The 13,944-nt window shown below is 38.4% G+C and overlaps 1 protein-coding gene across 13 annotated transcripts in view; it reads right to left on the bottom strand.

Moving 5' to 3' along the window:
* Window positions 1-13,944, bottom strand: part of OSBPL6 (oxysterol binding protein like 6) — a 218,228-nt gene that overhangs the window by 121,564 nt on the left and 82,720 nt on the right. For 10 of the 13 annotated variants that reach the window (XM_063095497.1, XM_063095555.1, XM_063095537.1 and 7 more), the window contains exons 2-4: window positions 5,558-5,610; window positions 3,219-3,407; window positions 99-208 (exon numbers count right to left, since the gene is read on the bottom strand). The exons of 1 other annotated variant lie outside the window; for it this stretch is intronic. The gene's annotated coding sequence lies outside the window, so the exon portion shown is untranslated. The remainder of the gene's footprint in view (window positions 1-98; window positions 209-3,218; window positions 3,408-5,557; window positions 5,611-13,944) is intronic. 2 more of the 13 variants (XM_063095505.1, XM_063095521.1) reach the window with 2 other exon arrangements.

Raw genomic sequence — 13,944 nt, 5'->3', positions numbered from 1 at the left:
TAAAAATTAATCTTCTGACTTCATGCATAAATTATGAAAAAACAAAAATAATGATAATAATAAAAGGTAAACAAACAAACTTGTAGTTAACTCCTTACCATGCAAGATTTTCTCTACATAAAAATAGAACAATAGGCTGGTCAGCTCAGTTGGTTAGAGAGCAGCCTTATAACACCAAGGTTACTGGGTCCCTGTACCATCCATCTGCCTAAAAAAAAAAAAAACAGAGCATAAAAAAAAGAAAAAAGAAAGTTAAAAAAACTAAAAAACAAAAAATAATAATAGTAATTAGTAGTTGTAATGCCGAGATTAATTTGAAACTATTTTATGTACTCAAAGGATAAAGTAAAAAAGTTTATAATGTTATTTTGAACCAAGCTTTCCAGTGTAAAAGAAAAAAAGATACAAACATAAAATCAAGTAATATTAAAACTCCACTAAGTTAACTTATGAAAATCAATATGAACTCATAATTTTTTTCTTTTTAAAGATATGTATTTCCTACTCTGTCCCTTGAAAAGGCCTGGAAACACTGACAACTCATGGGAATGAGCGCCTCTAATGACCATACTGTAGTTTCTAAATTCCATCTCTTATCAAAACAAACCAGTGACCCTTGGAATAGCTGATTCTTAGACTGGGGTACAAAATGCACAAGAGGCGTTTGGGGTAACCTGTTGTATCAAAAAAGCAGGGCCAAAGAAATTAATATGATGGGATGCTTCTGGGATGTTCTGTGTCTTGATCTTGGTAGTGGTTAAATATGTACTCACTACGTGAAAACTCCTTGTAATTCGCATATGATAGGTTATCTTTTCTATATGTATACACAGGAGCCAACTTGAAGGGGCTCCCAATGAACAATGAAGATGTTATTCGAGCATCACCTCCCCCAAAAAAAAACAGGAAGGGGGAGGGGTACTGGAGGGCGGGGAGGGCGGGGAGGCCCGGGGCCACGCACTCCTGGAGTGTGGCCCCCCCAACACCTGTTCCTTCTCAGGCCCTTGCTCCAGTGCATGCGTGTGCACGTGCACAGACCCCCTTCCTGACAGCTCTCTGTCCTGGGCCCAGCGCGGCTCACTGGCCGCTGTCCCCAGTGGGGGACTGATGGGCACGCGCCTGCAGGGGGTGGAGGGAGAGGTGGGTTGAGGGACCAATCTCCCCCTTTATCCTGTTCCATTGACCTGGCTTCTGGTGAGGATGCTCCACGGGAGCAAACTATATGATGGTGGAAAGTTGATTGCCCCTCTCTGGACCTCAGTCTATGTACCTGTTAAAAGGCAGTGCAGGGACAGCTGCAGCACCTGCTGCTGGCTGCACCTGTGCCTCCTGTCCACCCCCTCCCCCTTATACCTCATTCCTCTGCTCCCAGGATCTGAGTGAGCACTGGGAAGGTGATGATGGCGGTGGTGTGGTGGTAGTTTATCGAGTGCTTACTATGCACCAGGCAGTGTGCTAGGGGCATTTTAAAGCCCCTTGTCTCATTTGATTCTCCCAAGAACCCTGGCATATCCATTTTAAAGAGAAGGAAACCTGCTCGGAGAGGCAGAATCATTTGTACAGTCAGTTGCTAATTATAGGTAGAGCTGGATTCAAACCCGGGACCTCATGATGTTGCCTTATCTTTTTGGGTCCATGTCTTCTCATTCGCCAGGCCATTAGGTCAGCAAGACCTGGTTCAAGTCTTGGCCCCACCACTTTCTAATAGAGGGAACTTAACTTTCCTGTGCCTCAGTTTCCCCATTTGCAAAGTGAGAATGATGTACCATTATTCAGAGGGTTGGGTGATGCTTAACAACTCACGATGCTAATAATGGCTAATGTCTTCTAAGCGCTTCTTTGTATGAACACTTTATGTGTATTAATTATCTTGGCATGTCTGGGTGAGTAATTAGAACTATGAGACCCCACCCCCAAAATACAGTACTACAATTAATAAAAACATAACAAATATAAAAAGTTCATGAATTTACAATGATAAAGAAAAGAAAAATGGAACCTTCTTCCTGAAACATCATTTTTCACCTTTTGAAGAAATTAAAGCACCAACTATGAAACTGTCAATTATAAGGGAAATATTAAGTATTTGCCCTGTCTTTCCTGTATAAACTATTTCAGGGTCACCAGATACTAGCTGATGAGGGAAGTTCTTTATAAAAGAATTCCAGTTAATAAATGTAAAAGGAATGACAGGTTTAGAGGGGGTTAATATCATCTCTATAATCCCTAATGAAATAATGTATTCAGGAAATGATTACTGGTGGATAAGATCATTAGGTAAACAAAACTTATGAGGGAACTTCACAATAGAGGGATCAGGATGCTATATCCCAAAGCTACTGTTCAATCATAGAATCACTAAAAGAGGGACAACCAGACCACATGTGCTTCCTGAGGCAACTCTACGTGAAGTACACAGCACCAAGGAGGCAGAATTCCTGCCAAAAAAAGTTAAAGCTGAATCCAGTCAAGCCTCTAGATCTAACTTCCAAGTTTAAATAAATTTGGGTGATAGAGAAAAAAGTTAAATAACAACAATCAGCCAGACCTAACATGTTGAGCATTCTATTACCCAAGTAGCTTAGTTTCTTCAATTAAGAGACTTAGATTCAATAACCAAATGAAATGTATGCCCTTCTTTGTATCTGATTCAAATAAACCAACTATAAAAGAATAACTCTGAGACAGGGAAATACAAATATGTAATGAGTAGTAGGTGATACCAAATAATTATTGTTCATATTGTTCATATTGTTTACTTTGAAAGATTATAAAAACTGGATGCATTTTAGGAACATGTGTATGCATGCACATTTGGTTTTGTGTGTTTGTATGTATATAAAGAAAGCAAGGATAACATTTTGGCCATTTTTTAGATTTAAGTCTGGAAGTTCATTATTCAAGAAGGGAAGGGTAAGTGTCTTATTTCCACGTGATACCAGACTGCACATAAAAAAACAGAAAAAGGTTAACAGATATTTTTACATGTTTATCTACTTCCTAGCCTTAAAAAAATAAAACAGAACTTTTTATTCAGATAACTAAACATAACCAGGATTATGACATATTATTTTAGATCTGATATACAAGCGAAAGATATAAAGAAACACCTTTCTGTGACTTGGTTCTGTCTCACCAGTCTTTTGCTGTTACTAAGCACTGCCTAATCTAACACTACTTTTTGTTTCAAGCTTCTTTGTTGCATTCTTCTAGCTCACCTTGCACCTGGTAGTCCAAGTCTTCTAGGTTGGCTTTATGGTCAAAGCTGTTTTGCAATGGTTTTTCCTCAGATGCCTGTAGCTTTTCTCCTTGCAACACGATCTGTCTATTGACCTTGCTGGGGTTGCCTGGGTAAATTACAGGAGCATCTCCTTAATTTCCTTCTTTTGCTGTTTTCCCAGCAGACCCTGAAAAAAGAGAGATTACAGTTATATAGTACATTTCTACAAAACTTTTGTGAAACTCTCAAGGGGGACTGCCTATGGCCAATCAGAAAATTCTTCTCTATTTATCTTTTGAAGAGAAAGAGTATATGGGATGGTGTCTCCTTTTCTTTGTTTTTGTTATTCTGGCAGATGGCCAGCACTGGGATCCGAACCCTTCACCATGGTGTTATAACACTATATTCTAACCAACTGAGCTAACCAGCAGCCCAATGTTTGTTTTTTTACTTCCTTTGCTTAATCTTATGTAATCTGAAACACATAACCAATTAAATGTAAAACCTCAAACAGTGTTTTTAAAAATAGTATGAAGTGGTTTCATCACACATGCACATAAATGTACAATCCCTAGTCCCCTGATCAAGACCCATTAATGGTCTCTAATTTGCCATGCAAGAGGAGAATTGTTGTCAAACCCCTTGAATGCTCCTCTAGCAGAAAGGACTGACTATACTGTCAAAGAATACAAAGTTTTCAACTCAACATAATTTCTCAGGAAGCAAAGAAACAGTATGTTGTAAGAAAATAACCGTGTTCACTTTAAGGAAAAAAAAAAAGAAAAACCTGACAAGGAATCCAATGTGGAAGCTGCATTAGTTACTCTCTGATCCTGACACATGAAAGCAGTTTTTTTCCTTAAGCCGCAAGCCTTTCTAGAACATTTGTTTATTCACAAGATAACTTTAAAATCTGTTCTCCAGGTTAGATTTTTTTCAAGCTTATTCTTTTGGTCTGTTTTAGTTTTTTCTCTTTTTACTTACAGAGAAAGAAAAAAAAATGCACGCATACATGCACGCACATACACACTCATGCCCATGTGCACATTCTGAAAGACTATGACTTACTAAAACTGCAAGAAATTTATGTCTACCCAGCATTCTATGCCATGATTCCTCCTTTAAGTACCATCTGTCTAAAAAAAAGTTTGTTCTAACCTCTCCCTTCCACCTCTTCAAAACTTCTACTGTTGTAAGACAATTCCAGGTATTTTGTAGGTCTTAAATAAAATCTAATTGTTGATTATGATGATGACATAGACGAACTAAGGATAAGATCCATCAAGATTATTTTTGTATGCTCAGCATTTTATCTTTTTTTCTGCACAGACTACTTTATCTCACTTAATTAAGTCATCCCTTGGTATCTGTGGGGGATTGGTTCCAGGACCCCTGCAGATACCAAAATCCCTGATATTAAAAGTCCCTAATATCAAATGGCGTAGTATTTGCATATAACCTATGTACATTCCCCCATATACTTTAAATCATCTCTAGATTACTTATAATGCCCAATACAATGTAAATGCTCTGTAAATAGTTGTTATACTATATTGTTTAGGGAATAATGACAAGAAAAAGTCTGTATATATTCAGTACAGACACAATTTATTTTTCCTGAATATTTTCCATCTGTGGTTGGTTGAATTCACAGACGCGTAACCCACACATATGGAGGGTTGACTGTATAGGCAAATGGAATATGAATGATCGGCTTCGGAAACTCCCTTAGTCACCTTTTCCTTGCTCTTTCCTATGAGGGAAGAGGATACTTAAATAAAAAAACAAAAAGAAAGAAAAAAAATGTGGCAAAGAGGCCTCTGTGCCATATTGCAGTTCTTTTTGCCCACCCCCCACCCCTATTCCTTTTCCCTAGTCTTATTCGCCATAACTTTGTTCCATCCTAAAATGGCAAGTGGGAAGTAAAGGAGAATAGAGGACCATGGGGTAAGATTAAGGTTTCCTCTGCTTCCCTCTATTTCCCCCACTAAGCAGCAGCAGAGGAGAGGGAGAAGGCAGGGTTAAGCTTGCTAACCATGGCTAAGGAATTTCTACTCCCTCCCGCATCACATCACATACACTGTGTGTGTCCTCATCTTCAGCCTGTGTAAATCAGACCTTAGCCCAAGGAGCATTTTTCTACTTCCCTCTTCTCTTCCCCCATAGTCTTTGCCAATACATCCTCCAAAATCCAGCTCAAAATTACAACTCCCAACTACTTTATTAATATTTACAGCTAGAAAAAAGCAGCTGCTCACTGCACTTAGTACTTTTGGTCAATTCCACTTGTGTGAGGCTGTCCTGGTCTCATAAGCACATGGAGCATACATCACTTACCTCCCCTACCAGACTGCGTGCACTCTGGGAAGCAGGGACCAGACCTCAGTTACCTGCACATAGTAAAAATGAAAGACAGACTGAAATTTACAAGGTTTTGATTTATATGTACTCTGCAAGGAACTAATTTACTATTGTCCATTTTGCTATTAAGAGCACAAAAGTGTATATTTTTACACAATTTGTAAGCAACGTCAAGGAATAGAGGTTTTGGCTTATTTTAAAACTATAATTAATGTTCATGTGGACATTTCTATACAATCTTCAAAAAGACAACAACCAAGATAAAGTTTAGTGCCTTCTATAACCTTCAGGGAAACTGAGCACTCTGGGTTAAAAATTACCACCACACTATAAATACTTGATTCAGAAATAGCCAACCGTCTCTGACAGTTACTGGAGCAAGGAATATTAAGAATATTTATCTGAATTCAGCTTCAAAAACTTGATTAGGATAGACTATTTATAAGATCACATTTGCATTCCAAACTCTCATTATATTTGAAAACCAGAGAGTTTACCAAGCAGCAACTGAATCTTATTTTAATTAAGAAACTACACAGGGTCTTGTTTTACCTTGCACATAAACTGCATGCAGGGCAGAAGTCAAAGGTGACATGCTTATAAAGCTCATGCCTGATTGTTCCTTGTGACAATACACATTAAAGATTATATCTTAAAGCTCTAGTTCAGAAATACACTCAGAGAAGGGAAGAGGTTGTTTCTTAAAAGTATAACCAAAATTGATTCTTTTTTTAAAAAATAGCACATTTTGTTTTTATCAACACACTCAAAGAAGCAATCATGTTCTAATTTAATAATACCCTCTGTGGACTGAAAAGGCTCCCAACAACACCCTCTTCTTAAGTCATTAATAAATTAAAAGTTGGAAAGGTTGATTTGAAGAAAGTCTCCCATACCAACTAGGATCCTGGTAGTACTTTCTGGAAAATCTCATTCAGGAGAGTTTAGTGACTTGGAATGGTTCTTTCTGAATGGCTCATTCAGGAAGCAAAGATCCATTATCTTTACAAAATAATTTTCCTTTAAACGGTGTGACTAATCCTCCCACAGCCTGAATTCTGCCCACTATACACCATGTTCCTGTCCAGCACACACCCCACATACTCCTCCCATTTTTTATTCAAGCCCAGCAGAAACCATGATATATTCTACCAAAGACTAGAATCCCGTGTAGCTAAGTGAATGTATATAATGCAAAATGGAGACAAGGTAAAACAAGCTCTGTAAAGGAAACATTCTTAAAATAGTAAAGATAATAAAGACAAGCAGCATAACTAGAAAAGTAATTTACACAAAATTAGTAATCTGCATAGCAAAGTCTATTTCACAACAAAAATAAGAGATGAGACACTTTTGACTATTTTCTGTACATATGTGGCCTGTGGTTTTATTTCAATGCTTATACCATTTCTACAAAGAAGGGCTGGTTTTTATTTAGGGTCAAACATCCTAAATTGCTTTTCCCAGAAAACTGCCGCTCAGTACATGTACAAGACCTTTCTTTATTATCTTGCTTACTTTGTCTACTGCCACCACTAACTACTTAGTTAGTGAAAAGATAATTGTTTTGCTTTTTTCACTGGCAACAATGTTTAGACAAGAAATTGATTTTTCTCTTCCTGTCTGTGATAATCCTAAAGACACTGTGTCTAAATCCCTAGAGAATACAGTTTTGATGCTATAACCCAATAGGTTTTATGGAAATAGGTTATGCCGGGGGAACTTCCTGAAGATGAAAAATACAAATTCTAGTCACTATTACTTAGTGACTACTGTGACTTTCTTATCAATTGACTAAAGAGCAGAAGACTTTTAACTTAGGAAAAGTATCTAATCTCATTAGTGCTACTATACAAGGATACTTCAAAAAGTTGGTGGAAAAAATAGAATTAAAAGATAATATTAATCTTTCCATGAACCTTTTGAAGTAACCTCCTGTAGCAATGAAGTTAAAATTCACCGCTGAAATAACAGTTTTCATATCTGCCATTAAGTACTGATTGATTTATCTGCAAGGTAAGTCTGTTGTGTAGTTATTATATACCAACATCAAAACCAGACACTAAAGAGGATCTAGAAATGTAACAATCAATCAACAAAAACATGGCTCCTTCCCTTAGGAAATTTAGAGGTTAGCCACAGCTAACAGGAAAAGGTATGTGAACAATCATTTTAAGTTATTAAAGTAGAATATATGCTAGGGATATTCATGGCATGAGAATATTAATTCTAGCTTGGAGTTTGTGGACTGGGTGGGAAGCAGATCAGCAGAAGTTGCTCAAAAGAGGAGGCATTTGAAAGATGAGAAGATCCATGCAGGAAATGGACAAGCAGGAATGAATACAGGACATTTCAAGCAATGAGAGAAGTGTATGAAAATCAAGAGATTGGAAAGTGTAGTCTGTAGTTACAGTACTCAGAGTTCAGGGTACAAAAAGGGGAGAATGGGTGAGGGGAAGCCAGAGAAGAGGTTTAGAACAGCATAGATGGTCTTAAATGCTGGTGAAGACTGGATTTCAGTGTAGGCTATGAAGAAAAGGAGCAAAGTTCAGAACTGGGGAGTCACATAATCAGGCTTCAGGGAGGCAGATCCACTGGCAGAACATGCTGGAGGAAAGATGTTGCTTTGCCTCTCACAGATTTGTCACCCTTTTCCCCCTGGGTGACGGAGCCCCCAAAGATTACTCAAAGCCCATCTCTTTTGAGCAGTGAGAAGCCCCAGAATGGGGTTAATATCCCAGAACTTCCTCAAGCATGAGGCAAAATTTCCCCATTTGGGAAATTAACCACGAATTGGGGTTCTCTTCCTGCATTTATTCTCCAGACCAGCAAGTTACAGGAAGAGCCATAGGTGGGGTTTTGCTAAGTACAGTTTAACAAGTTTTACAATAGAAGCTGGTAACATTCAGTAAAAACAAGTCAGATGACATTCTGTTAGGCAATTAAGTGATCCATTAACAAAGGCTTGATTTAGCAAACATTCCTTTTCCCTCTAGCAGCTTTTTAGTAACTTTACATATCAATTAATGACTTGTCTGTCTTTGAGCCAGCAACCCTGCTGTGTTATAATTCTTATCTTGCAACAGAGACTCAATAGCCTGGGGAAAACTTCCTGTCCTTTGCAAGGTCAATATTTGAAACTGCAAGGCTTTGGAAAACCAGGACCTGTGAGGTAATTTGTTTTATGAATCCTCTACAGAAAGAGGCAAGAGAGAACCTCCAAAGACATATTAGCAGCCACCACCTGAGTATGGGCCTCAGGAGGAGACGAGCGCAGAACTTAGATTTGACAGGACAGAATGCGAACTTATACCACCTCATGCATTTCCTGTCTTATCAAAATAATCAATAAGAAATAAAACATTCATTTTTTTGGAAACATGATCAAAGCAAAATCAAATATATTTATAAATGCTAGTAAACTTGTTACCGACAGACCAGGCTTGGCTTGCCCTCTCACATTAAACCAAAAGTTGGTGCAAGGATTGGAAGGTTTACTCAGATTACCGGTACTTAGGTAAATGTCTGACCAAGCAAACAAACAAAGAGAAAAGAGGAGCAGTGGGGTCCAGTTTATCCTAGTCCCAGTTGGCGGGGCTAACTTATTCTACCAACAGTAATTGATAAAAGCAGTCCTCCCACTGTTGTCAGCATAAAGAAAAGTATGGACTAGATTTAAATCAGAGAAACAAAGCATAGCCAGGAGCCTCCAGGGTGTACCTATACAAAACAGAAGAGGGCTTGGAAAATCAGAAACAAAGCGCAGCCGGAGGGCGGTGCACGTACATAGTAGTGGATACAGTCCAACCAAACAGCAGAAGAGGGCTCAGAAAATCAGAGAAAGGTAGAGAATAAAACATTGTCATGTCAGAACTTAGGCCAGGGACTCCAGAAGAGATCTACCAGCAGCAGAGACATGGGAGCAAAACAGTCCCAGTGGCCACTTGCCTCTTGCAGCTAGAGTCTTATCTGGTGCCCAAAGCTTTTCAATTTTGCCAGTGATTAAATTAGGCTCTCGGATTCCAAAGTCATAGAAATGAACAATGTACCCAGCAGTAAAGCAAGCAATGCTTTATTAAGAGAGGAGACAGATTTATGCATAAAAGGGTAGCGACAGTAAAGCTAGCCCCCCAAGGGGAGCTGTTCAGGGTCTTTTATAGGGAAAGGAGTTAAGGGGTACAGGCCAGTGTCACTGGAGATGGTCCGTTCTGTTCTTCCTGGTTGCATCATGGGCACATGCTCAGTAGGTTCTGTAGAGGAGAAATTTACTTTAACATATGCCATCTGCTTCTGTACCTGTGCTTGCTAAAAACAAATAAATGAACAAGGTAGCATAACTAACGCCATTTTGAACTACTCCACCATTTCAGGCCTAGGCTGGAAAGTCCCTATGAGGGACAGACCAGCTACACCAGGAAGGGCATGACCACCCAAAGTACACCCAGTTCCAGGAACTGTCTAACCAGTTCCTTATCTATGGGCCACCTGGCCTAATCGTAAAAGGCGTGGGTTATTGGTCAATTCCCCAGTTCCTCATCTGTATACCACCCCACTGAAAGCCACCAATGAATTTAAAAGTCACCTCAGGTGACCAATAAGCTGTATACAACTCATCCTGTTGCCAAAGTCTGCCTACCAAACTGTATAAAAAGTGCTCATGTTAAGAGCTCGGGGCCGCTTCTGTCCTGAAGACGGAGCGACCCCAGCATGCTGGAATAAAAAAACCTCTTGCTTGACTGCAGCAATCTCTGTCTCCTGTTCTTTGCGAGATGAGCCTTCCCAACAAGTAAGATTTGTGCTTTCAGGCCAGTCTTACAGTTCAAGAAGGCAGTGGTGCTCATCACTGTCACCTCAGGAGAGTCATTGTAGCAGTCATCTTGATGCTTTGTGCACAGGTGGGAATTCCTAAAGGGGTCTTAAGGTCAATCTGTAACTTTTACAATTATGGTAAACAAGCCTTGCAGAGGGGTTTTGCAACTTAGAAAATACCTGTTTCCTCTCTTATCTCAGTCTATTTAGTCAGTGCAGTCCATGGGGTAATCATTTTCCCCCCAGGGTCTCATGACTGAGGAGTGGAAATGTACCAAAGTGTCCTCTGCAGAGAAAATGGAGTCAGTTTGGTTCACAGGCCTAGCCTTACTCTGTTTCAAACTAAACACACTAATAAATTAAAATAATTTACTTGACCCAAAACATAATTTTTTCAATCTATTACATTTCTACAATCTAGCCAAATTTCCTAGATTTTTGGTTCGGATATAACTCAATTCAAATTGACGTGTATTTCTCCAAGCGTAGGGAAAGTATTTTCTCTCTCCAAATCCTAAAAGCCAAGCACAGAAAGGACCTAGCACCTATTAAGTATTCAAAGGATTCCCCCCCACAAATTAAATAGTTTTGTTAATACTAACAAAAATTCAAATAACTGATCATACAGGTAAGAATTCTGATTACAGGTTACGTTAAAGAGTCTACAATTTTATTATTCCCTTGACAACTTCTCTTTTATATCCAAAGAATAAATATTAGAGAAACCACTCAGCAGTTCTATTATTCAGTTGAATAAAATTTTATAAGAAATAGGGACTCCGTTAACTCTAAAGCACTATAAACATGCTTAGGACATATCCTAGTCTTCTAAAAGTAGTATGCTTTAGAACAAGTCAGCAAACGTTTTCTGTAAAGGTCTAGATCAGTAGGTATTTTAGGTTTTGTGAGCCATGCAGTTTACCATTTGATTCAACTATTCAACTCTACTGTTATACAATGCAGAAAAGCAGCACAGACAACATGTAAATGAACAATCATGGCTGTGTTCCAGTAAAACTTTATTTACAAAACAGTGGTAGGCCACATATGGCCCTTGGACTATGGTTCCTTGACCCCTGCCTCTCAGGTAGTCCAGCTGTGACAACGGGGTGTGGTTTCATCGTTCTTTGCTCCTCAATATGCATAACTCTGATAAAGTGATAAAAAAAATATTCTGAGAAAATGGGCTCTGAGGAGAATCTGCACTGCCAGTGAAGGGGTAAAAGAGAAAACAAAATGAAGAGGTTCTATGGAAGTGATTGATTCGAGGAGATAAGAAAAGTTCTGAGTAACTTAGAAGGAGATTGTAAAATGTAGTGATATCTCAGATCGCTGCTAAGGCAGTTCAACATATATCCTATGTGGAAACATGAAAAGTGTGACTCATGAAACCATTTCAGGGAAAGCTCCAACAAATGCCAAAAATGCTTATTAACTGAAAAAAAACCTTCAGGGATAGCTTAACTTATTACCTACAAATATGTTTAAGAGAAATGCGTGAATCTTAACAGAATATTTGCATGAGAGAAAGCCAGGGAATTTAGGAAAGTCTCAAATCATATTTCCCTCATGAATTCTGATAATCATGTTATATTTACTTGATACAGCAGGGGGAAAAGTAAGGAATACTATCATCAAAGCTCACTAATCTATATTTAAATTTATAAAAGTTACAACAAAAACTATCTTAATTCAATTAAATCTGCTTAATGATGCTACCAGTAAATTACCATTTAAAATGACTTACTAGCCCTGTGATCCTGTGCAAGTTACTCTATCTCTCTATGCTTCAGGTTCCTCATCTGTAAAATGAGGCTCTTCCATGAAGTTTGAGGATTAAGCACACCGTTTCAGATACAGAGAACATCACAGTTTCCTTCAAACATGTGCACTAAGTGCCATTTCACCTTTCCAAGCCTTTGCATTCCCTGGAATGCTCTTCTCTGATCAAACACTTGAGCATTCTTTAGTCCTAGCTCAGATCTCAAATGTCACCTCTGTGAAGCCTTGCCCAAGTGTACAATTTTGCGTGGACAAAAACAAAAGAAATGCTAAATAGATTTCTGGTGTCTATATAACATCATTGTAGAATTTCTTAACTTCAAAGCTTCACTCTGAACAGAATAAACAGCCATTTTTAGACACACATTGTGTTTACTTAATAAAATCTAGGAAATCCTTACTCAGGATCAAGAGGAAAGACCCTGCCTAGCCTTGAATCCTGGCTCAGCCAATTATCAGCAATGTGACCCTGAGCAAGTTACACAGCTTCTCAGTGCCTTAGTTTCATGATCTGTAAAGATGGAGTGAGTAATAGTACCTACCTTTTAGAATTATTCTAAGGATTAAATTACTTTATATGTATAGCATTTAAAACTATGTAAGTGCTTGCTATTATTATAATTATTTGTTGAAAGCCAGGACTAAAGGTTGCAAGGGATAATCACAGAGCAAAATGAATCGACCTTGCCCACATCAGCCTCAAGCTTTAGTCAGCTGAGTTAATTAGCAAGAGAATACTGACAAATATGGCCCTTTTCACTGATATTTTTATCAATTGAAAGTGTTTCAAGCCTATCTGATGAAACTCTTCTATTAGCTCCCAACAGCTAACAATATCAGCTCAGAATATTTCTGAGACACACTATAGGTACACTAAAATAACTCCTTTCACTAGAAAAAAAGCCAGAGCTACTTTTTACTGGGCAACAAATCAGTGGTTCCCTCATTGCTTAACTAGTGCCCAGTGGGAAGGGAATAGGGAAGAAAGATAAAGGAGCTTAATGAGTCTGCTTTTAAACAACCCATGTTTTGTTTGCCAGAGAAATGAGATATTAGGCATTAGCACCACCCACCTGGCCAAAAAAAAAGCTGTGAAATGTAGATCCTAACATCACTGAGCCTAAGGAGGAATCAAAATAATTGCACACTGTATGCTGTAGGTGACTTTTATCCAAGTGATATGGTTATGTGATATATTTGGCACTCACTCTGTCAAAAATACTCAGCCAAAAATAGCTATTTTGACCCAAACCACAAATATTGAAGTTGTGTAAACAATATTTTTTGTTTAAAAAAAAAAAACCTGACAAAAGGATAGCTTTATTCTTTATTAATGCATAATAATCAGACTTTAGGTTAAAATGCTTGAGTTAATATCGAAACTAGAGAAAAAGAGAATAAACTCCAAATTCTTTTACCTAGTATTAAAGGTCTTCCATGGTCTAACCCCAACTAACTTTCCAACTTTATCTTCCATGATAGCACCTCTTGAAATCTTCAACCAAACATAACTTCTTGCAATTCCCCCAATCAAACCCACTCTTTGCTCACTCTGTGCATTTCCTCTAACTAGACCAATCTTCCCCCTTACATCTCCAAAGTCTAAATCCCATCCTTCCTTTCAGCTGTGTGGATGACATGGAGCCATTCCCTATGGCCCAGCAGAAGTAATAGCCAGGTTCTTAACTTTCATAAACCTGGCTCAGCACCTCTTAGACTTTTCTCAGTCCATCTTGATCAGTTATTGACATGTGTCTTTGAGGGCAATGTCC

This window comes from Cynocephalus volans, chromosome 1, assembly GCF_027409185.1.
Source record: "Cynocephalus volans isolate mCynVol1 chromosome 1, mCynVol1.pri, whole genome shotgun sequence".
NCBI classification, from domain to species: Eukaryota; Metazoa; Chordata; class Mammalia; order Dermoptera; family Cynocephalidae; genus Cynocephalus; species Cynocephalus volans.
This window is presented reverse-complemented; position numbering and strand designations above follow the sequence as displayed.